The following is a 24,931-nucleotide window of genomic DNA, read 5'->3' as shown; positions in this document are numbered from 1 at the left end:
CACCGGTGTGACGTAGGACGGGGGACTCCCCTTTTTGGCTCTGGTTTGTGTCTTTGTCACGCCCCAAAATGTACATCCAGACCAGCCCAAGGTAGCGTCTATCTCCGTTACGAGTTTAGCTGTGCGCTGCTCTGTGCAGGCTACTTATAAGGAATTACAAAGAAGAACGTTTTGAATTATAACAAGGATATTGAAAATGGACCTCGGTCGTAAATGCTGTGTTCCAGGCTGTACGGGGAAGGCTAACACTCACAGTCTTCCCAAGGAGCCAAACATTCGACAGGCATGGCTGCTGTTGTTAATGAGAAGATCCCGGCAAAGTATGACACTCAATCATTCATTTGCTCTGAACATTTCACCCAAGACAGTTTTGACAACCTTGGACAATTTCAAGCAGGATTTGCTGGGAAGCTGAACCTGGAAAGAGGCGCTGTTCCGACCGTATGCTCATTTCAACCGCAAGCTGTAAGGACAGTATGATGTTGTGCTAACAGTTATTAGCAATGCTAACGTGTCCTGTATATAGCATACTAGGTAGAACGCTAAATACATTTCTACACACATCAAATAACTCTAGCCCGACTAGCTGTAGTCGGAATTAGAAGGGAAGCTTCCGGAAAAATTGCCAGAAAACGAACAGCAGTCTGGCTTATTGCTAACGCCTGTCTAGATAATCTAATTGAAAGAACTGGAGAAAGGCAGGTGCTAGATAAAGGATATGTTAGCTTTACTAGTAGTTAACTGTTACTAGTAACACCTAGACTGTAGTAGGTTAGCTTGCTAACGCAAGAGCATAGGTAGAATGTGTGATAATTTAGCCTAGTTTATTGGCAATGGGGCTAACGTTGTTTCATGTTCCTGACTGTGTTTCATTCAAATAAATAACCTGTGTCATTTAAATCTACAATTAAAGATGCATGTTTGTCCAGATCTTTGTCAGGTTATTTTTCAACAAGTTATCTAGAGCTAGCTAACTGAAGCCGAGTTGAATCACAATATGGTTTGGTTGCTAAGCCTAACGTTCTACCCACCCAAGTCAATCCAGTTTGCTTCAACAACAGAAGTGGAAACAAGTAATGTTATCATTTCAAATGATATGTAGTCAATCTGTTGAAAATAGTGTTGTGTAGACATAATACATCTATTTGCGCGTTTTTATTTCAAGTCTCCACCTTCGGTGTTTCAGCGAGTGCTGCTGTTGGCTGTGTTTTTGCTCCCCAGCTTCACTCGTTGAAAACCAACCAATCCGCGCGCAGCTTATATAAATATTAATGAGCATACTTTAAAAGGAGAAAAGCTAGTGTTTTTTTCCCTGGAACATTTCAGAGGATCTATCAGGGGGCATAGAAGAGCACCCGGGCCATTTTCAAACCAACCAATGTTACATACCCTATTCGGAGACCTTAAGGAACAGTGTGAAATACCCAAAAAACCCAGTCAATTGCCCCTTGAATGATGACGTATAATGGATAAAGAGTTCATTAAGTTCTGCGTTTTCTGTTGATAGAAATGAATGGGAGGAATTTGCGAATAAACTGCATGCAAAACTGATTTGGCGTATATATGGCACGCTAAATAGATGTGTAAACCCGTGTCATAGATCCGCAGAAGTATGAGACTGGGTGGGCGAAACGGACGCCATGCCGACTGCCTAGTCTTCTGCCTCTTTGTTAGTCACTCACTAACCCGCCTTTGAGTTGAAGCCACGCCCCCTACGCAAAATCGGGGCCAAAAGTCAAAAAAAAAAAAAAAAAGCTGAAAGAACAAAAATTTAAGCCGTAAAAAAAGTTTTCAATCTGAAAACATGAAACGTGAAACTGTGAAAATATAAAAGTGAAAAATGAAAATTAATAACTTATTCAAAATAATTCCAGAATTTAATCGAAATGTTATTCAACCTGAAAAAGAATTGGTACTTATTTTTTCTTTGAATACATGGTTTTATTTTTCAAGTTTTAGTCCAAAACTTACATTTTCAGTGTCAAGCTTTAGTTTTCAACATAGATTTTATTTTTGAATTAACAAAACATTTGGCCTTAGCTCCATATAAGCTCTGCTGTCGGAGTTCAAAGAAAACCTTTCTCTGGAATAAAGGAGGTCTGCCGCGTGCTCTCCGACACCATGGCCTTAGCTAATCGTCATGGCCATGAGTCTCTCTTTCATCTGATAATCAGACGCCAAGAAGTTTGGATACGCTTCTCTGTGCTGCCTCCTCTCTTACGAAGAGGAGATTGGTTGTGAGGATGTTTCATCTGTAGAGTTGGCGCTGTCAAACTTGTTGAGGGTATGAGAAATACTCTCTCAAACTAAACTTTCTATGATTTAGACAGTGGAGTAGCTTGAATGATATGATTAATATATACTTTTTAGTAGGTCTTGGCTTGGTACAATTGGATACACCATGTTTGTTCTTCAACAAAGCCATGTGACTTAATTATTTGGTACCCCACACACAAACACACAAAGCAGTCTTGGTGAGATGAACCAATATCTGTTCATTTGACAAGAATACCATCTCCCCCCTTCTTCCCCCTACTTTGATGGATTTATGGTACAGTTCCCCCATATTCTGTCTGTCCAGATATAATGGATATGGAGTTAATGGGTCCAGTCCCTTGGGACCCATCCACCCTGAGTTAAAATGGGGAGGGGGGTGGTTTTGAAGATAAAAGCTCTAGACGGGAGCCTCATCTGTTGCGGGTAGGTTTACTCCCTCCCCCCCTTGAAATTCTGATCCAGTACACAAGTAGGGCCCTGTGCCCCCCCCCCCCCCCTCCCAACACAGACAAACACACACACCACCATGGACATTTTAGGCTGGGAATTCATGACTGGCTCTTGGCACTGCTTGAAATATTGTTCCCCTTATCTTAAATAAAGAACAAAATCCCTGAGAAAATGTCAAGTCTGTGCTGAACTACTCTCCGGCCACACACCCCTGTTCAACGGCGCACACACGGTACACGGTCACATTCACTCCCTCATCGCCTGCAAATAATGTTTTTTTAGTCTTCTGTTCTGTTGATGGCTGACAAACAACAATCTTAGAAGGTCTGGGTCACTTGTGGCACATATTCACTCATTTTAACCAATCAATCTACCTGAACAAAATTAGACAAAACGGAATTCACAAAAATTTCATGACACATCAAAAATGACGCAAATTGCGGTACAGCTGAACTTGAACTGATGTTTTGACTGAATGGCAATAACAAGGAACGTCAGAAGTCACTGGCTAGTTAGCGTTAGCTAACTATCTATCAAGATTACATAAAATCCATTCGCTAAAGTTGACAATACAACACTTTTTTTTACCAAAGTGTAAAAAAAGGCCTGTCTGATTTTTACCAGTAAAGTATCCCTTACAAAAAAGAAGTATATTAAAGTATACTATAAGTATGCTAAAATATGGATAGTACACTTTTAGTTCACTTTTGATATACCTTTAGGAAGTATACTTAAAAAATAGTTCACTTTTGATATTCTTTTAAGTATGCTTTGAAAATAGTTCACTTTTGTAAGAACTATACTTAGAAAATAGTTAACTTTTGATGTACTTTTAAGAAGTATGCTTAGAAACAGAAAATGGTATACATTTCTTTTGGAGTAGGATGTACGTTTTCTATTATTGTATAGCAAAAACAGTCCAAATTATTTTCAAGTACATTACAGGTTACATTTTTAGATCCATCTCATTCTAATTATTAATGTCTATGAAAATCTGTTATGCATTGCACATTTTTTTGTTTTGAAGATGTAACCTTAATTACTACCAAAACATTCTGAAGCCCTATAATCTTATACTAATAATTATCAATTGGAGTATTGAAAAAGGTAATGGAGTAATGGAAAAAAGCTACTTGAGAAAGAAGCAGACAGAAGGGTTGCATTATGCATTTGAAGGTTATACTGTCAAACTGAATGAAGAACGAAATAACAACGTGAAATAATGAAGATAGTGTGGCTCATTGGCTAGTAAATTTCCATGATGCAAGGCGATAAATAGTGTTAACATTTGCTGATAAGTTTGCCGTATGTTCGAAATACAAATGTAACTTCATGAATTTTGTTTTTTAAATGTGTCTGCTTAGAATGTAGTGTTTTGTTGCGTGGTAATTGTCATTGTTGTGCTGGTTTACCATTGTAACCATGAGTTAAATAACTGTAACTGTAAGAACAGCTGGATTCTTGCAACGTTGACGCTTGCGCAGTGAATAGCAGCTAAGAATCTGCAGTGAAATGTTGCGAGGGCCCCGTTCTTGCCAAGTGACTCAAGATCTGAGGCGTTTGAGGGGCCCCTAAACATTTTAATACATTAGTAAGTAACAGGAAAATTATATTCAGAAGTTTACTTCTTAAAGTACTTACATTAAATGAAAGTGCACTTGAAAGTATTGCAAAGTATACTTTGAGCCTCTTTAGGCAGTATACTTCATGAACTGAAAGTGCACTACACAGGTTACTTTAGAGTATTCCAAAGTATACTTTGAAGTACTTAAGGAAGTATACTTGATGAACTGAAAGTGCACTACACAGGTTACTTTAGAGTTCATTGTTCCACCCAACGTTAGCCGACGCTGCGGTGGCGTTGTTCCTGTTTACGGTGTTGCCTATATTCCAGTGCGGCCTGTATTCCGATTTACAAACACAAAGCTCCTATTCTGGTGGGGCTTATTTAACTTTAATGTGGCTTATTTTATTAATAATGATGTATTTATTTATTTATTTATTTTAGTATTTAGCCTGCCTCTGGCATCCTTTGTCTCTGAACCCCCCCTGTTCTGAGGTCGCCCGGATTTTGGAACTCAAATGTTGACAAGTATGCTCCCCACTGTCCCAAGTTTGAAATTCTTCCGACACGCAGTTCGCTTCATAAGCATTTCCAGACACCAACCTTAACCAAAAACTTGTTCTTTTCAAGCCATTTGTAATTGAACTTTCATTTCCCCATGTTTCTAAGTTGAGTGGCTATCAACCATTGCTGTATTACCTGTATTGCCGATGCTTTACGTCATCAAAATCTGCGCAGTAGGCTATGCTCTGACCTAACCATAGACAACACAGCACATATAGCCTACAAAAAAAATATTCTACCTGGCAGAACAGATTGCCTGCATTTTTGCAGTGACATGATACAAAAAAATTTAAGACCCATCCAATCTGAATTTAAGACAATTTAATACTTTTAAAGGCCTTATTTTTAGGAAAACTGATTGAAGACTTGAAGACTGATTGAAGTACCCGCGGCCACCCTGTATTTTGAATAAGCATAGTGATGCATGATCTTTGTTTAACCTCACACTAACATGGGACTCCAAATGACATCAGATGCATTAAGCTGTTGAGTATCCACTCAATCCTCTCCCCTGGACGAGACTGATCCAAGTCATAGTGACAAGGACATTGCCGATTTGCATATTTAAATGATTAATAAAGATCATTTAAAGTTCCCCCCTCCTCCAAATGAATAAAATATGTTCTTATTTTAGCAGGCCAGCATCCACATCTCTAACAGTGGGACAGGCAGGGGGTCTCAGCAGGGGGGCCTGTCTGTCTGGCCAGCCTCAGAAGAGCCACGCTAGCCATGCGGCACCGTGGGGCTGGGGGGAGGAGAGGCTGACACAGGTCCAGGCAGGCAGACAGGAACCCCCCCCCCCCTCCCTATCTCTGTCAAGTGAGCTAATGACCATCCGTCTGCATCTACCATGTATATGTGTGTGTGCGTGTTTATTAGTGTGTGTGTTGTGTGCTCAAGCAAGCTCATTAAACAGTCACTCTTCCGAGGTCTCTGAAAAGATGGTTGAAGAGAGAAAGAGATAGAAATAGCAAAAGGAGTTTGAAAATCAAGAAAAAGGTGGGAATGACAACAATGGAAAGAAAGCGCAAAGGAAAGAAAGAGTAAAAGAGGGGGGAAAAGTATTTAGCAAGCAACAAAGAGCTGCATGTGGTGTCGCCTCATTATCGCTTTTAGAATAGTCCTTTTTTAACTTTTTAATTTTATCTTTCAACCAGCATCAACATCAATGCGTTGTTCTGCCCCAGAATTTCAGCTTCTCAACTACTGTGTCAATGTGAAGGGAACCAGAGAAGCTAAAGGGACAAACAAAGGAAGGAGAAGAGAGGGGGGCAGATGGGGAGCAGGAGGAAGAAGGAATGGAGGGATGGATGGACGGATGGAACAGATGGAGAATGGGATGGATGGAAGAGCAGAGATGACAGAGTAGTTAAATGTTTTTAGACAAAAAAATATATAGGAAGAATGAGATCAGAAGAGAAGGAAAGAAGGTGTAGAAAGAGATGGACTAAGGAAAGCTGAGTTATGAAGAATGACAAGGAGTCTCCAACTCTCAACCCTCAGCCCCACTTGATCTTTTTTCGTAAATGTTTTTTTTTTATTAAAAAAACTTAAATATTTCCTGAATAGTGCAACAGAACCTTGGAGAAAACACTATAAGGTTCAAGCAGGAGGACTCAGTAGTGTTGTTTACTTGATACTTTATTTCACAGGATACGATACATTATTGTAATATTTGATTTGGCATATGGTTGGGCTCGCAGCGGCTCCCTGCCACACCCAACGGAGACAACGTCTCCTGAGACACTCTTTCGACATCTGGGCAGAGAGCAGCGAACGCATTCCCCCTGAGAAAGAAGAAAAGAGAAGGACACAGACAAAGGGTGGAGGCCGGGGAGGCGGAGGCTGCAGGACACCGAGAGCGTCTGTGCTGGGATCCCTGCTATATACCCCGCCCTATTAGGAAGGTTTGCCCTGACGCGAAACAAGATGCTGATTTGTACATCTTTTGTGCGGTAATTTAAAAACTGGGAGGAGTTAGGGTGCCTATAATAAATAAAATAATGTATAGTAATACAAATGAGAGGGGGTATAATTTCTGAAGAAAATGTGAAGTATGCCTGCAGCTGCTTCAGTTGGGGTACTTTTCTACTATGTCACCTCTAAACTTATTTTTTCAAATGAAACAATATTGTTGGAAATTCAATGTGGCAGTGAAACAGCACCCCCAAGTCAATTGCATTAACACTTATCGCCATCACGCTCTTTTGATTTCAAAACTCAAATGGAAATGCAATCTATCTACAGTGCATCCGGAAGGTATTCACAGCGCTTCACGTCTTTCCATATTTTGTTATGTTACAGCCTTATACCAAAATTGACACACAATACCACATAGTAAGACAAAGTAAAAAAGGGTTTTAATAGATTAGCAAAAATCAAGAACGAAAATATAACATGTACATAAGTATTCCAAGCCTTTGCTTAATACTTTGTTGAAGCACTTTAGGCAGCAATTACAGCCTCAAGTCTTTTTGGGTATGATGCTACTGATGGCAAACCTATTATTGGGCAGGTTCTAATTTTTTTTCTCTGCAGGCCCTCTCAAGCTCCATCAGCTTGGATGGGGAGCAAAAGCGAATGGAGCCATCTGGTTTCATGACCAACACAATGGGACCGCGCCACTCACTATTTGATTCCTTTATGATACCTGCTTCCATCATTGCGTTCACTTCGATCCTAACGGCCTCTCTCCTTGCCTCCGGTATGCAGTATGGTCTCAGTTTCACGACTTTCCCTGGTTCAGTAACAATGTGGTGTTGTACCAGAGTGGTGTGTCCTGGTTCGCTAGAGAACACGTCCTGGTTCCGTCCCACCAACTCTGTCAGCTCCTGCTTCTGGGCCTGGCTTAGCTGGTCCCCCATGGGTACCTCCGTGATTGCCTTTGGGGGGGGGAACAGAGTAGAGGACATCACGTGCATTCCACTTCAACAAATTCACATGATACATCTGAATCAAAGGCCGGCGTCCCAGCTTTCTGACCCGATAGTTAACCTTTCCCACCTTCTCAAGGACTTCATATGGGCCCTTCCATTGGGCCAGAAACGTACATTCTGAGGTGGGGACCAACACCAATACTTTGTCCCCGGGTTGGAAGTCTCTTTGTTGGGCCCCTCTGTTGTAGACCCGTGCTTGAGCCTCCTGCATGTGTTCCCGTACCAGAGGCCACAAGGCTGCCATTCGAGTCCTCATGTCCTCTACGTGTTCCACCATGGTTCGATGGGGCGTTGGTTGTTGCTTCCAGGCTTCTATGGCTAGATCCAGAAGTCCTCGGGGTCGTCTCCCATATAGGAGTTCAAAGGGAGAGAACCCTGTTGAGGCTTGGGGTACTTCTCGGACTGAGAACATCAGGTAAGGTAATAACTGATCCCAATTCCGTCCGTCCACCTCAATGATGGTTGAACCTCTCAACCAGCCCATCTGTCTGTGGGTGGTACACTGTGGTGCGCAACTGAGTTATCTTCATTAGTTTACACAGATCTTTCATAATACGTGACATGAACGGACTTCCCTGGTCCATTAACAACTCGTTTGGGATACCCACTCGAGAAAACAGCATCACTAACTCACGTGCAATTCCTTTAGTAGCCATGGTGCGGAGGGGAATGGCTTCTGGATACCTGGGGCCTGTACTACGAATCAAGATTTGGCGTTAGCGAGGTAACTTCAGGTTCAACCCAGGGTTTTCTGTACTACGACGGTGGATTACTTGTTACCGGGGTAGATCACCATGGTAACATATGCTGAACGGCTAACCTGGTCGGGAGCAGGATAAGTTGGAGATCAGAGATCAACCGGTATGAAAACCCCGCCCATTAACTAATTCTTGACGATAATGTCGTCACCGTTCATAGTAGATCCTGTGCAGCTTGGTGCGCTGATACTGTAGTGAGAGGTGCGTTCAGAAGAGCCAAAACATTTAGAGACCGACAAAACCCTTTTGCATTCCCTCATGAGTATCTTTCTGAAAGGTATAGATTCTTAGCAGAGGGAATTACGTATATTGCCAGCTTCTTGAGCCGTATGTTGCCAATGCGACGCATTGAAGCTGTGCACTCAGTCCCACAGACTGAATGCATAGCGTTTCGTTATTTTGCTACGGGTAGCTAGTTTTATAGTGTGGGTGATGCGGAGAACCTGAGCAAGGTTCAATTTTGAACGGATTTTATGATGAAAAATATATATTCAAAGTGCCCTTTGTAAAAACTTTGGACTCCTAATATGTTGATAAAATGAAAGGAGATTTTTCACTCAATGTTCTGATTTCTGTTCTGGAAATGTAGGCAAATAATATCATATTTTACAAAGTCATCATTTGCTCATTTAAACATAGGCCTACATTTACAGGAAACTAGTAATGAAAACATTATTTGACATACTATTAGTTATCAACTTGGGAGGTTTCATGTTGTATGTTATCCCTATTCACTGTGTCTCCCCTTAACCCTTTTGTCCTTGGGTTGCTTTGACCCATTTTCTAATCATTTCCATATCAGAAATTGGGGTTTCTTTCAACCAAAACCTTTCAAACCAAAAAGAACAATGGGTATCTGTACAAAGCTCTTCACAAGTGATACATAAATGATCATTTCACTACTTTCATTGATTTTTTATGTTTCATTCACTTTTATAGCATTTTTCAAAAATAATAAATAGGACATTGAAAGAGAGAAGTGGTGAAAACCCCCACAAAAGATTCAAAAGGCACAATAAAAAAGCCACAAAAAGGTATAAAAATATCAAAACTTAGACAAAAGTTTAACAAATACATCCTCATGTGTTCTCCCTCCCCTCGGAACAGGAAAAATATGTCAGTGTAACTAAGTTTAGTGTCGTTCAGTCGTGTACGATCTCTTCTCATATTCCAGTTTTTCTGTCTCCAGCCTTGTTTTTTTAATTAAAAACCTTATAATCGAGCTCCAGGGTTCTTTTATACAGGGCCCTCACACTGTCTGCTCCAACCTGAAACAAATGAAGAACATTGTCCCTTTGCAAGGCACACTTGGAGAAAGTTGAAGGTGTCCATTTGACTACTGTGGTTTTTTGCTTATACCTTGTGTCTTTGTCTTGGCCTTGAAGTGGAGGCCCTAGGCTCAGGGGGAGGAAGAAGTTCCTCTTCCTGCTGAGTTCAACACCATAGAAATGTAATCAATTGAGTTATATTTGAAATGAGCACTTTAAGGACTTGTGTCTTATGTTGAGACCACCACAATTAGTAAGTCATTACAGACACTTCAGTCACAGGTTCACACACTCTCACCATCTGTGTTGCAAGTGGTAAATAAAACTCAAAGGTGTACCCCCAAAATGAGCAGGCAGACACAGTTTCCTGATCATCTAGGACCTCCACTTGAGAAAGTAAATGGTATATTTGATCCATATTCAGCAACCACATATGGCATACATACTGGCATATGACTATTAGTTTCACTGTTACCTCTGTATGCCACAGTGGGACGACAGTGGGTGGTGGCAGCAACACCACTGTATTTCCTGTCACTGCAGAGAACAGTAATACATTTCACTCCTACAATATTCATAAATAATTGTTGAATGAACATGGTCACATAGATTACTTGAAACATACATAGGCCTGGGCTTCCAACCTGCTGCCACCAGTTGCCTAATTTTTCTTCCTGTTGGCTGCAGGCAATTTCATTGTTCTATAGGCCTTTTGTAGCTATACAATATCCTACAAAAGGGACTAATTCAGGCAATTCAGCCTTGTACTTGTTGGCCTTAAAATATGTGCAAGTATTGCCTACTGCTACTTACCGTTTTGAATTATGGTTTTATATTTATTTAGCATTTGCTCCCACGATCGTTTGCCACTGCAGGGTTGCAACTAAAATAATACAGCAACAAAAGTTTAACGTTGTGGAATGCACCCGTGTAATTATGGTCACATCTTCAATAAGTCATGTAGCTTACGCATTTACAGCGTATGCTATTTTTTTCCAGCTTGGCAGCAGCGACTTTGTTGAAATTTGCCTGTATTATGTCTGTATTCCTGATATGCTTGTATTACAATATTTCACGCAGGAGGAGTAGACAAAGTTTGTAAGATTGTCTGCTCCTCCTCCGTGAAATATGCGGCTCTTGTTTCGTCCATGTTTGCGATTGGACGTACGGTTCAAACACCGCCCCTTTATGTGAACGCGCACGTCTCTAGATTGGAAAGATCTGGGTTGAGTTAGTGAGTTGATAACCGCCGTCGTAGTACCGCTTATCGTGACTGCAATTGTTAGGCTTCGCGTAGCCGGGTAACTGAAAGTAATCCAGAGCATGTTGATCTTGATTCGTAGTACAGGCCCCTGGTGGCGTAATCCCGGACCACCAGGATGTATTGGTGCCCTCGGTTGCTCTTGGGCAGCGGTCCCACCAGGTCCATTGCGATCCTGCTGAAAGGAACCGAAACGATTGGTAGGGGTACCAAAGGGTTACGGAAGTGGGGTTTTGGTGCCACCCGCTGTCACTCGGGCAACTTCGGCAGTAATCCTCCACCGCCCTCTTCACCCCCGGCCAATAAAACCAGGCCTTAATCCGGTATAGGGTCTTCTCCACTCCTAGATGAGCTCCCAAAAGGTGTGAGTGAGCCAAGTGTAGGACAGTTTGTACAAAAGGATGAGGTACCAGCAACAGCTGCCTAAACTCCTCATTTGCCTTAACAACCTGATACAGCAATTTCCTCTATCGCAAAATGTGGGTACGAGATTTGACGTTCCCCTTCAATGGGTTTTCCGTTCACCACCGTCACCTGCTGGAGAGCGCTGGCCAGGTTGGGACAGGGACGCCGTTGCCGTCTGGGGGTCCACTTCCTGGAAGCCACATATTCGCGTCCCTCCTTTTCTGGTGGCCCCTCCACGCTTCCTGCTTCCTCCTCTCGGGGTTCCCATGGTTCCCCACGTCGCTGGACATACTGACCCACAATTGGTGAAACATCGGGCAATCTCTCCCGATAAGTACTGGTAGCTTCGGGACGACTCCCACTGACCCAGTGTGTTGTCCTCTTGTGGTCTGCTGGGGATGCCACGGCATGGTCCGGGTTGTCGACGGGGCCCTCTGTTTTTCTTCGCTCTTTTGGGCGGAGCACCGGATCGACCTTCCGTGGCGGCCCGCTGCGCAGGACCTCCGAAGCCACATGCTGTCCTTCCACCAGTTCCACCAGCTTGTCTGCACTCTGTGGGTTAGCTTGGCTTGCTATTTTTTTTGCCTTATACAGGAGAGCATGCATAAACCTGTCAATGACCACCTTCTCCATGGCCGTGAGCGTCAGGGGTTCAGCAGTCAGCCAGCTATTGGTCAGCCTGATCAGGTCATGCATCTGTGACCTGGGAGATGCTGTGGCATTGTAAGTCCAATCATTATTTTTTTTGTGCCCGGCTGATTAGGGTGTACCCATACCGGCGCATTATTTCCTTTTTCAGTCCTTCGTAATTCGCCGCCTGGTCCGCTGTTAGATCTTGATAGGTCTTCTGTGCCGCTCCCGACAAAAACGGTGCCAATAAGCTAGCCCATTGCTCCTGGGGCCATCCCTCTCTGAAGGCTGTCCTTTCAAACACTTGGAAATAAGCCTCAATGTTGTCCGCCTCGGTCAGCTTCAGTAGGGTTTGGGCGGAGAAACCGCTGGGCCTCCCGCCATTCTGGCTGTTAGCTGGCTAAGTTCGGCTCGCAGGAGAGCATTCTGCTGTCACTGTTCCTCCAGCAGCTCCCAATGCATACTGTGCTGTATGAGGTTGGCTTCTGCCAACTGGTTCAGTAATGCTTCCATTCTGCCTTGTTGAGTCTTCGAGCTTGTTTAAAGATTGCCCGAATTCTCCACCATATGTAGCAAGTCAAGGGGTGTGGGGTTTCCACAACAACAAGCGGAACAAAGACTTCAGCACACCCAGTCCACTTTCTGTGTATCAGGCACTTTAATTCGTCACATACATCATTTTATAGGCCATCCCACAAACAATCAACCCCCCAACGAGACACAGCCTGTCTCATTGAAGCAGGAAGTCCCTATATGGCTCGGGGGTGGATCCAACGGGCGGCCAGATACCTGCCCTCAATCACCACTCCCCTCACCTCTCCCTGTCGTCTGCCACAATGGTCCTGTTTGAATTGCAATTCCAGATAACAGCTCCTCTGCACGGTAACAAGTGATATACTGTGATTCAAAACGAAATTATTAATGCCCGATGTGTGTGTGTATGTTTTGTGAGGACGGACTAGGTACCAGGGTTACACCCAGTGTAATTTCCGATGGTGGATTTAACCCCCCCCCCCCCTCTAGTGTTATCGTGTTGACTGTGAAACGTCTTAATTCAAGGTCCCACGACATGCTGTTTTTGGATGCTTTTATATGTGCCTTAGTGGTCCCCTAATATTGTATCTGAAGTCTCTTTCCCGAAATTCAGCCTTGTTGCAGAAGTACAGCCACTGCAAGCAGTCCCACAATGAGCTTTCCTTTGGACGTGCCATTTCTGTCTCTGCCTTCGGTCATTTGCAAGCCATGTTGTCTCTTGAGGAAAAACCTATATTGCGTTCGCAGGTTGTAGCTCATTTTCTCATTGGCGGGTCAAATTCTCTGGGCGGTAAGCAGAGAAAGGGGAGGTAACCTTTCCTCTTATGACGACATGAGAGGAACATTTTCAAATTGGAGCGTTTGAGCTTTCATTTTACCCAGGGCTTGGTTTACACCTACAAAAATGTCTAGCCACTGGGGGACTAAAGGCAGGCTAGGGAACTCATATTAATGTTAAATAACCTCCTAAAGTGAAATTATGTCATGGGACTTTTAAGATACTGCCAGAGTCAACGTTGTTGGAATCAGCTTGTTTCAAAGGGAGTTCTTCATAATAAAATGCAACATTAATAAATGCTTATAAATATCTCTAGAAGGATAAAAACGTGATTAGCTTATTACACAGGATTACCCAATTTCTTAGTTTTGACACACTATGAGAAGAGAAGCCTGTTTCATTCTACACTTCACTCTTAGTATTTTTAAGTGTAAATAAGCTGCAACCAAGGTATGCTTTTTAATCTATGCAATCTTCATAAATAATAAGTATGCATACTTATTTAACCTGTTAAAGAGTAGTGTAGCACAAATGTTATTGTTCGAATGCAGGCCCCACAGCGTAACGTCGCACATATGCGATTTCATTCACATTCCAATGGAATATTTTCCGATAGACAAATACTATGGGACAAACGGTTTAGTATAGCTTACAAATGTACCAATGAGGAGGCTAACAAGTTACTCGAGCATGGTAGTAGCATTGCTACGAATATTATGCTATGTACGTTATCCCAGAAGCTAACAAAAGCTAGCTAGCTCCTGTTTTCGGAAAAATAACTCACACTGTGGGGACCGTCGGAAATATTTAGAACTCAGGCATCTATATTCAAACATATCCGTATTAAAATGTAAGTGAAAAACTGACCCATCTGCAACAGACGCAAGCATACCTCACAATTTACCCTGAAATTGTACCCTCTCTATTTGTATGTTGAATTTAATTTACCTAATGTGTTTCTGTCTGCCTCTCTCTTTGTCTATGTCTCCTTTTTCTTTTCTCCACCCCCGCCACCCCTTCCTCTCTGATCAGACACTTTAAGTGACATTAATTATTCAGGCCCCTCCTTGATAGATAGTGACTGTGGCCTCAGTCGTGGCTTTTAGGCTCTGCTAAAGGTGCATGACATTCCCCACCCCCCACTCTTGACAAATGAACAGTAATGACATTACACAGCGCCCTCCCCTCCACTTTATTATTCCCACTCCTCTACAAATAACAACAGCAAATAACACAGATTAATTGTTAAAGGTGGAGAGAAGCATTTGTAACTATAAATAATCTATACTGTTGTCTAAGGTAATTTGATTTGGCTACCCTAAACTACTAAACTTGGGCGGTATAGTTGATGGGTGGGTCAAAAAATAAATAATAATAAGATATTGGGTGGATGGATAGATGGATAAGCTGTCAGCTAGACCGATAGAGATTGACAGATAGGTTCAAAGGGGGGGGGGGGGGGATTTGTGAGGAAGAGATATACTGACAGATGGGTAGACAGACAGACAGACAGACAGATGCAGACAAACAAACAAGTAGATTCAACCAACATTACACACCACACAGAAAAACAAGCAGTAAGCTCAAACAAATTTACATTAACACACCAACAGCTTGTCTGTCTGCATGGAGATATTCACCCCACAGGGAGACTACACGACAGCAGAAACTGTTTGAGATTCTAGTCACATTGTCTGCATTTCTATTCGAAGGTCATGAGACAAACACACTACTGTGTTGTTTATATCTATATTCTGGGTCTGAGTCCTCCATGGAAGTACTTATGTAACTCTTCATCAGCTGTGAGGAGGGAAACATTTCTGGAGACGAGCTATCTGTAAACAAGACATGTCATGTTTGTGCTTTCTTTCATAGTTCTCAGTCACCTTATTCCATAAATTAGGCTTTATCTTTGTCGTATCACAAACACCAGTTTTGCACTTGAATGTCTTAATTGCTCTCCTATAACCAGTATCCCTTAAAGGTACAGAATCATATTCAGTACATGACAAAGAGCAAACATTTTTGTTATGGAGTAGCAGGAAATGGTCCCAAATAAAGGAGAATGCACTCAGGATGAAGGGATCTAAAAGGTATTTAATGACGGGGTAGGGGAGGTGGACAGGCAGGGGAGGTAGGCAGGGTAGGGCAGGAGGACAGGCAGGGGAAGTAGGCAAGGACCAAGGGAGGAACAGTGGGGAAAACTAAAGATATGGCCGGGTTTGACACGTTTGGCTGAAATGTAATATGGTACATCAATGGGACCGCGCCTGCCCCCCCCCCCCCCCCCCACACCTTTCGCCTTCTCCCGCCTCACTTCCTCTGCCCCTACCAACCCCGCAGCCCCTTCTATTTGTCTCTCCACCTAACCATCACACTGGATACCTCCTTGCTCATGGAATTAGAGCTATGGCACCACCTTTTGTCACACTGTTTCGGCATCACCTTCTTCTACAAACAAATGGTATCCAGTCCTCACAACGTGAAAATGTTCACAGACGCCACCTCCTCCTCTGGTTTTGGTTGCAACTACAACGGCCGCTGATTCTCTTGCCCATGGCCTCCCGAGCTCCTTTTCTACCCTTCTCCCTCACAAACCCCCTCATCTGCACTTGACAAAGTCTACGCTGGGGCCACAAATGGACAAGCCAATCTATCCTCATTCACTCTGACAACCCTGTTGTCGTTTCCTGGATCATCAAAGTCCGTTCAGACTCCATCTCCGCCATGCCCTTCATCCGCCGCCTCACTTGGTTTTCTGTGACACACCAGTTTATAATCAAAGCGGTTCACATCCCCGGTCACCACAACACCATTGCTGACTCCCTTTCCCGTCTCTCCCTCCAGAAATTCAGATGCTTGGCATCAGAGGCGGACTCACCTTCCCACTCCACACCCAAGACGCCATTCTCCAAGGTCTGGCCCCCCTCACACTCTTTACCTACTGGACAGCCTGGAAGTGCTTTAAGTCTCTCCACACTGCTCACCACCTCACCTTCCCCTTGTACAAACCTGTTTTCCATTACCAGCTTAATTTCCCATGCCCACACGCACATCTCCATACGCACTTCCACAGTCCATGTGTACCTCAGCGGCATCAATTTCTTCTGCAAGTTGCTCTCCGGTTCTGATCCCATCTGATTCATGGTCAGAACTTGTGAGACGCTGTTTGGGCGTGCATTACTTCTGATACCCTCTGATTCATGGGCAGGGGGTTTTGTGTTATTGTCTTTTGTTTGTGAAAAATTTAGTTCGCAACACATTGAAAAAAATAACTGAACTTGTTCATTTTTTGGAGCTGTAAATGTAGTTCAAAATCTTGAATTATGAACTATGAACTGAACCAGTTCATTTTAAAATGTGTGAACTATAAACTGAACTAGTTCATGTAGAAAGTGAACTTTCCCTGTAGAAAGTCATGTCGAAAGTGAACACTGGTCAAATCTTTAACTGGCATGTGGCATCGGAAGCACATGCCACTGGCAGGAGGCGGGACATGCCAGTGAGACGCCAATCAGCAGCATCAACCGTTGACAGCCAATTGCAAAAACCAATACTGAGCGAGAAGTGTCCTCTCACTCTCTCCCTTCTGTCCTACTTCCGTATTGAGTTAGAGTTGAAATATTAAATAATATATGCAACTTTCATCGCAACTTTTTGGAAAAGCTCCCATGAAATCCTAGTTGCCCGCAACTATCACAAAAAAGGCCCGCGACATCCTGGGGGACTGAGATACACAGGCAGGAGTAAGTCCAAGGTGATTTTATTGGGGGTTTAGGCTGGAGGTTGAGAGGCTGCAGGCAGGCAGACTGACAAAAGAGCAAACAGGACTGTGGACCAGTGGGTTGGCAGGCAGGTAGAGCTAACTGGCAGACAATGATCCTGGGCACAAGAAGAACAGGTTAGTATGGGGGTACTCAATAGGCGGACTCCGACCCGGATGCAATACAATTTGGACTGAAGTCAAAAATGATAACTATACTGCTAATCAATGCTGCTATACCAATCACTACCAAATCAAATGTGTAATGCTTAATACTAAAACATATATCCAACTGTGATCAATTGATTTATTAAAGAACAGAGTGGATCAGGCATCAATATGTTTCTTTCAAAGTGACACTGTGGTGTGCGTGCTGGAATGCCGAGGTCAAGCAAGCTAACATGGGAGTCGAGTTTGTGGCACTCTGGGACTGGTGTGAGCACAATGGGCTACTTAGCTTTTGAGAGCAGTGTCAAAATAAGAGATAAGGTGATGCTTGGACTGTAACTCTTCTCAGCTTCAGGACAAGCCAGACTAGCTGGTCTGGTTACCTTTGGATATACTACCTCTGTTCTGAGGACTCATTCCCTTGGAGACCCTGCCCCCCCTTCTCACCGGATGCCCCTTGAAGAACATACCCCATCTGCCCCTATACATTTACATTTATTGGGGTGTGCTTGCCTTCAGCGAGCACAAACCATAGTTATCTCACATATATATGTATTTTTTATTATTGTTTATTTTCGCGCCCAAAAGTCTCAGTCAATATTTGGACTACATAGACAACGTCAATGTCAAAAGGTTCGTCTTGGTCTCGATTGCGTTGCTTTTATTTGGATTTACGTTCCGTTGCACAGTTTAGGAGGTTACAACGTTTTTGTGGGGACAAAGTGCCTTTTGTCGACGAAGGGTAACCTGTGCTAGCTACGTCACCACGTCAACACACATTAGCAACGACGCATGGATACAACGTGATAGAGACCTTCTAGCTTGCAAATTGGAGCTTGGATTACGAGTGAAAAATACCACCCCCAAAAAATCACAACCATTTGGCTTTGTAGAGAAAGTGATTGAGTGGAACTGCAATCTCGCATTATTGATTTAAGGTCGTGACAGTCTTTGAAATTTGAGCGAGTGCAGGTCGCCCGTGAGACTGCCTCGTCTTTTAGGCGGCAGCCATGCTAGAAAACGTCTTAGTAGTATTTTTTGTAGCTAATTTTTTAGTTCAATTTTACCCGAAAAAACTGAAAGAGGGAAATGTTATGACAATATGACTATTGTGAAAACAGCCAGGTGGTGAGATTTTAATATATATTGCTGTAAAAACGTTGATTTGTTTGCTACATGAGAGCCTGTCAGCCTCCTTTGAAGATTGCGGCAGCGACAACAGTGTTGACACTCAGTCGATCTGCGTCTGGTGTGTATTTTCTTAATTTCGTACCAGGGTCAATTCAACATCTAAATGGACAGCAGTGTTTTAAAGATATGGCGATTGCGAAGACAGCCAGCGGGTCAGCATAGTTTGTTATTTGTGTAAAACTTGGAATTTGAGTGAGACTGCGTCTTGTTTTGACGTTAGCCACAGAGTCACAGACTCGGCCTGTCCACTGGCAGTGTAGTAGGCTACAGTACTGTCTTCAATGCCACAGCTATGGCTAAACTTTTATGTCTTATTACACGGGTGTTCTTAATGCTGTAGAAATGCTCCATTCACTTGCATGGGACTTCCCAACGTTCTGCGGTGAACAATTTTCTCATATTTGACCGTTGCTATGCATATTTGACCGCTGTTAAGGGAAGGCCTTTTTGCCTCGGATTCACCTCTTTCGTAGCACTCCGCAAGTAGTCCGGTAACTTTTCAACCCCAGCGTACTCTGTTGCTTAGCGACGTCAGCTGATTTGAAGCCTAAATAATGCTCAAAGTCTATGAAGTTTACATTTACATTTATTCATTTAGCAGACGCTTTTATCCAAAGCGACTTCCAAGAGAGAGCTTTACAAAAGAGCATAGGTCACTGATCATAACAACGAGATTGTCCCAAACATTGCAAGTAGCCAAAAACATGAAGCATACATTGTGAAAAAGCTAAACAAGTGCCAAAAGGGAAGACCCATAAGAGCATGCAGTTATACAAGTTACAAATTAAAACAACATGAACCACAAAAGTTCAGGACTGTACCTGTAGAAGACAATCAACAGTAACATATTTCACAGCGAGTACAAGACTTAGCTTCGTTATATCTAACCTAAAAGAGCAATGAGTCACTTAATAAGAGTCATTGTGATCCTGGAGGAAACTAACTAACAAGTCCAGCCAAGCATTCTTAAGTGCCGTTGTACTCCCGGAACAAGTGCGTCTTGAGCTTTTTCTTGAAGGTGGGGAGACAGTCAGTGTCCCTGATGGAGGTGGGGAGCTGGTTCCACCATTGGGGGGCCAGGCAGGAGAAGAGCTTGTGTTGGGACCGGGCAGTTCAACGTCTTTGGCGAACTATTTCTCTGCTGATCAACAAAACGAATGGTAACAAATACATTGTAAAAAGACACACTGTGTTAAGTTATTTTAGTTGGAAAGTAGCCGTGTAATAAGTGGGATAATTTTTTTAAAGATGAGGATGCAATTTCCCACATTCTGGTGCATTTACCACAACTATTACTACCATAATTGTTATACATATACTGAGAGGCTGGACATTTAAATATTTTGAAAACTAAATTTCCCAATAAGCAATGTGACATCTACCAGTCACCTTTCAGCACTCACCTCAGCAACAGAGCTGTCTCCACTGCCGCTGCATGCTGCCCCTGCCTGACTCACTCTCAATCTCAACCACCTAGGCTATATCAGGAGACATGGAGATGCATTGAGCATTCTTTCATATTGATAATTGACATAAGCTTAATGTAGATTGTTCATATGAAGATTTCTGAGATGTAAATCATGTTATCAGCGTATCAAACTCACAATTGGTATAGGTTTAGAAGCCTAATAATTAAGTAGGCTACATAAAACATTTGCATCTTCCTAAAGCATGACTGGACAGTTCAGAAATGGTCAAATGTGTGTTCAAACCTGTAGTGTTTTCCACAGATCACATCCTTAGGATGTAAGCTTTCAGAAAATACATGGGTTAATCCGTTTCCCTAAATGGCCATCAGCCATATATTCCATTTACCAATACCGAATTCATTATGCATGGGCAGCATACTAATATGGAGAGAAGGACGTGTCTATTGTCTCATTAGATAACATCCTGAGGGTATAAGCTTTCAGAGGATATATGGTTTTAATGGTTGAATCAGTTTTGCCTTCATGTTACAGACTAACATGTTGTAATGAAATGCTACTAATTGCCAAAATTACAAGTTGAGCAACCTTGTTAAATTTGGAAGACAATTCTGAAATAAAGGGTTTTTCTTTCTTTTTTTCCCAGTCGTTAGAAAAACTAGCATGTTAGCTAAGGTTAACTCCAGATTAGCTCACGGTTGTTATGGCAATAAAAAAACACCAGCAATTTCTTTTGTAGCTACTTGGGAAAAACATACTTGTCATCTCTTTCTGCCTGAAACAGACGCCTAGGTCTGAACACGGCCAAAAGCACAACATATTTCAGACCCAGATTAAGAAATCAACAAATGCTGTTCCACTTGTAATGGGTAAATAAAGTATGCTATTGCCTAGTGATTAGGGTGACCAGACGTCCTCTTTTACCCGGATATGTCCTCTTTTCGAAACCTAAAAAATGCGTCCGGAAGGGATTCAAAAATTGTCCGGGATTTTGCCTCGTTGGATATTCGTGTTTCTCTGGGTCTTTCACCAACTATTACGCCCTTAAAAGTTCAGGAAATTGTATCTCCCTTACGTTCCACCTTCGTGCGCAAACTCTGACTGTAGAGAGAACTGTCATTTTGATCAGATAGTGCGGCATGCAATACACGACGAGCAGCCCCCCCCGCCGACGCAACGAAGTGTCCTTTTTTTCACAAACTCAAATCTTTTGTGATAACATTTAGATCCAAAATGGGGGGGTCCAAACAACCTTTTTTTTTTAAGTTGGGGGGACGTGACCCCCCCCAGTTACATTGCGGCAACGCCCATGACTATACATTATCCCTTACAAAAGAAACGTTCTAATTTCCTGCACTTTCACCACTACTATCAGTGGTGTGGATAGCAACGGCAGCTAGCTTGCCTCTAACAAACAGCTTTTGAATTAGCCATGTCCCCCTAAATTAATATCGAACTTATTTACGTTTTGGGGGGCTTATTTTCAGTTAGCAGACGGTACTATTTGAATTGCAATTCCATCTGAAATACCGCCAGTGACAACGTTGTTACAGGAGCTTGTCTCAAAGGGGTTCCTTGTTTCAAAGGCTGTTCTTAATAAATTATGCAATATGAGTACTAAATATGAGTAGGCTAAGTGCTTGAAAATATCACTAGAAGGGAAAACGGACCCATCTGCAACTGAAGCAAGCAAGCGAGCACACCCTACAATTCTCCAGAAATTGTACCCTCTCTAGTTCATTTAGCAGACGCTTTTATCCAAAGCAACTTCCAAGAGAGAGCTTTACAAAGTGCATAGGTCACTGATAATAACAACAAGATAGCCCCAAAGCAGGGCGGGTTGCACATGCCGGGAGACTGGCGAGCAGCCGGTTGCAGTAGTCCAACTTGGAGAGGACAAGTGCTTGGACAAGCAGCTAGGTGGAGTGCTCAGACAGGTATCTCCTGATCTTACGGATGTTGTAGAGGGTGAATCTACACGACCAGGAGACCGCAGCAATCTGGGCCGTGAAGGAGAGCTCGTCATCCATGGTAACCCCAAGGTTCCTGGCAGAGAATGAAGGGGTCACCGTTGCAGATCTCAGGGTGATTGAGCGGTCGTGGCAGATGGAGGGTTCGGCCGGGATGACGAGAAGTTCTGTTTTGACGAGGTTCAGCTGGAGGTGGTGTTTGGTCATTCAGGCGGAGATGTCTGCGAGGCAGTCCTCAATCCAAGCTGAAATCCCCGGATCGGTCAGGGGAACGACAGGTACAGCTGCGTGTCGTCAGCGTAGCAGTGGTAGGAGAAACCATGGGAGGTGATGATTGGTCCAAGTGAGGTGGTGTACAGAGAGAAGAGGAGGGGTCCAAGGACGGAGCCCTGTGGGACACCAGTGGAGAACTGGCGAGGGTCTGATAGTTTGCCTATCCAGGAGACCAGGGGCCTCATGTACAAACATTGCGTACGCACTAAAAGCTTGTGTACGCTGGTTTTAACGCACACTTTGTGATGTATAAAGATTTATTTGACATGAGAATGTGCGGGCCCTCACGGAAACTTTAGAGCAGACGCGAATATTGTGCAGACCGTCCGTAAAGTCTTGTCTGGCTCTGTAACGTGGCAAATTCGAACTGAAAAGTGCCGAACCTCACCAAATATTACAGAATAAAGTTCCCACTACTACGTTTATGACGTTGACTATTCAAAAAACATAAAAATAAAAGTTTGATCATTAATGTGGATCATCACATCAAAATGCCAAAACGGGAAATGCTATATAGCCTTCTGTTTAATCCGCCACCACTTAATAACTTCTGTTAAACTTGAGGGTGTCAAACAGATGACAAAATCACTCAGGAAATGCATGTCACGCCAACCCTGTAGCTGCCATGCTGTTACGATGCGCCACCACTCGTTTCTTCATTTAAAGTTTTACATCAAACCATTTCTTCTTGATTTCTGCCATAGTCTTCACTGAACCCACAGCATTAATGGCTCTATAATAATTTGATTTGTAATGCACTTTACATTTAGCTAAATCTCAAAGTGATACAGGTTAAAAACAAGAAGTAAGTTAGTAAGACTTTATTTATATAGCATATATCATACAAGAATTGTAGCTCAAGGAGCTTTACATAAAATTAATAAAAACAATAATATATGATAAAAGTAATAATTAAAATAGCAACAATAATATAACTAATAAAAGTAGTAAAACCCTTCTGAGATAAAACTACTTAAATGCTTCGGTAAAAAGGTAGGTTTTAAGCTGACTTTTAAAAATGTCTAGTGTGTTTGCTTCCCTAATATCTATGGGTAATTTGTTCTATAGTTTTGGGGCGTAATTAGCAACGGCTGAATGACCAATCTTCTTATGATTGCTTCTGGTGACTTCTAATAGGCCTGCATTTGATGATAGAAGAAAGGGCGCAAATAGTGACAGTTTTCCACTCTTCGACTTTCTTTTGTAGCTAATACCTGATGACAGGCCGCCAAACAGGACACATTTTCTCGTCTTCACACTCGGTTGTCTAAACCTCGATGTCAGTCACCGTATTTCTTTGAATAAACGCAACAGAGTTTAACATTCATTTTTGGTGCAGCGTTTATTTGAGAGCGGCGTTTATTCAAAGAAATACAGTAATTCAGACAAAGAAATTACCTCAGGAGCGCATTTATAGTCTATCTGCATATTCATTAATGGGAGGACGCAAGGCGGGTCAGTGGCTCGTTCACATGCGGTCAATCTCACGTTGATTGTAATTTATAAAGGAAAGGTGCGCAGGACCTGGTGTACGACCAGTTTTATGTGAATATTTCTGTGCATAGGTACTTTTCAAGTTTTGGCCGTGAAGTTGCGTAATCCTTTATACATGAGGCCTCAGATCCTTTGACTGCCCACCATGTGCCACCATGGGGTGGGGGGAAGGGGGGGTGGGTGCTGTTTATACATCTCGCCTAGGGCGCCGAATGTGTTAGGACTGGCACTGCTTAATTGGCCGTGACTGACGTCAACGCAGCAAATCACAAGAAGCCTCTGAAATGTCCGACTTCACAAAGCCGTTTTCAACGGCGCTCTTGTTACCCAGAATGCCCCGCGGCAAGCTGAAAAGCTACAGAGTTAAAGGTTTAAGGTTAGTTAGATAGCTAAGCATTGTTTGGAGTTTTGTTGTTGTGTTTGTTCTGTTTTGATATGTGTAATGTGATGGTCTGTAGTTTGGGTACATTAAGTGTGAATGTTGTCCTGTTAGATGGCGATCAAACCTGTCTTTCAAAATAAACGTTAGACGAGATATATTCCTCTCCAATTCAAAAGTCAGATTTACCGGCAAGGAACAGCCTGTAATGTGACATTACAAATATATCTTGTACCTTTGGTACTGGAAAATTAATTAATGTTAATGAAAAAAAAATTTTTTACCGTAATTTAATGGGTGTAATCTGGCGTCCTAGCTGCCAGATTGTTCTTGTTTTTTTACAGTGTATGTTCCTTTGTTTGAATTCCCGCCACAAACAGAGAGACAAATGGTTGCTTGGAGACACATTGTCTCAAGCAAGCCCTTTGAAGCTTGTAAGCTAGCAGTAGGGCATCACATGCAGAGTGGAGGGATCCAGCCCCCTTCTCTATGGTTCCTTTGGATCGGCGTTTGGTGTGTTCATACTCCACAGGTGTAGCAGGATGTCGGCTCGGTGTGGTCTGGCAGACCTCGCTACATCAAGATACGACACCAGTTAGTGGGAAGTCTGGGGAGACCTTTGCTTTCTAATGGGGAGTAGGAAATGCGACAAACTGGGAGTGAGAAGGGATAATCCAAGCATCACAGACAGCAAAACAGACAAGACAAGGGTGGCAACAATCAGGTGATTAGGGGAAAGGGGCAAATAAGAGAGTGGAGGAGGGACATGAAGGGAGTTTGGCTTAACTGTGGAACACTCAATGGTCAATGGATATGTGTGTGTGAAGACTTGTACATGACG

At 42.9% G+C, this 24,931-nt stretch overlaps 1 long non-coding RNA gene across 1 annotated transcript; it reads right to left on the bottom strand.

Moving 5' to 3' along the window:
• Nucleotides 1–9,644: 9,644 nt before the first annotated feature.
• On the bottom strand, nucleotides 9,645–10,435 carry LOC146273462 (uncharacterized). The gene is made up of 3 exons (XR_014766697.1): nucleotides 10,293–10,435; nucleotides 9,909–9,977; nucleotides 9,645–9,817 (listed from the first exon to the last, which is right to left on the bottom strand). It is a non-coding gene; the product is annotated as an uncharacterized LOC146273462 (long non-coding RNA).
• Nucleotides 10,436–24,931: the final 14,496 nt, after the last annotated feature.

The sequence above is a fragment of the Hypomesus nipponensis genome, chromosome 9 (assembly GCF_054491055.1).
Source record: "Hypomesus nipponensis isolate SF chromosome 9, ASM5449105v1, whole genome shotgun sequence".
NCBI classification, from domain to species: Eukaryota; Metazoa; Chordata; class Actinopteri; order Osmeriformes; family Osmeridae; genus Hypomesus; species Hypomesus nipponensis.
This window is presented reverse-complemented; position numbering and strand designations above follow the sequence as displayed.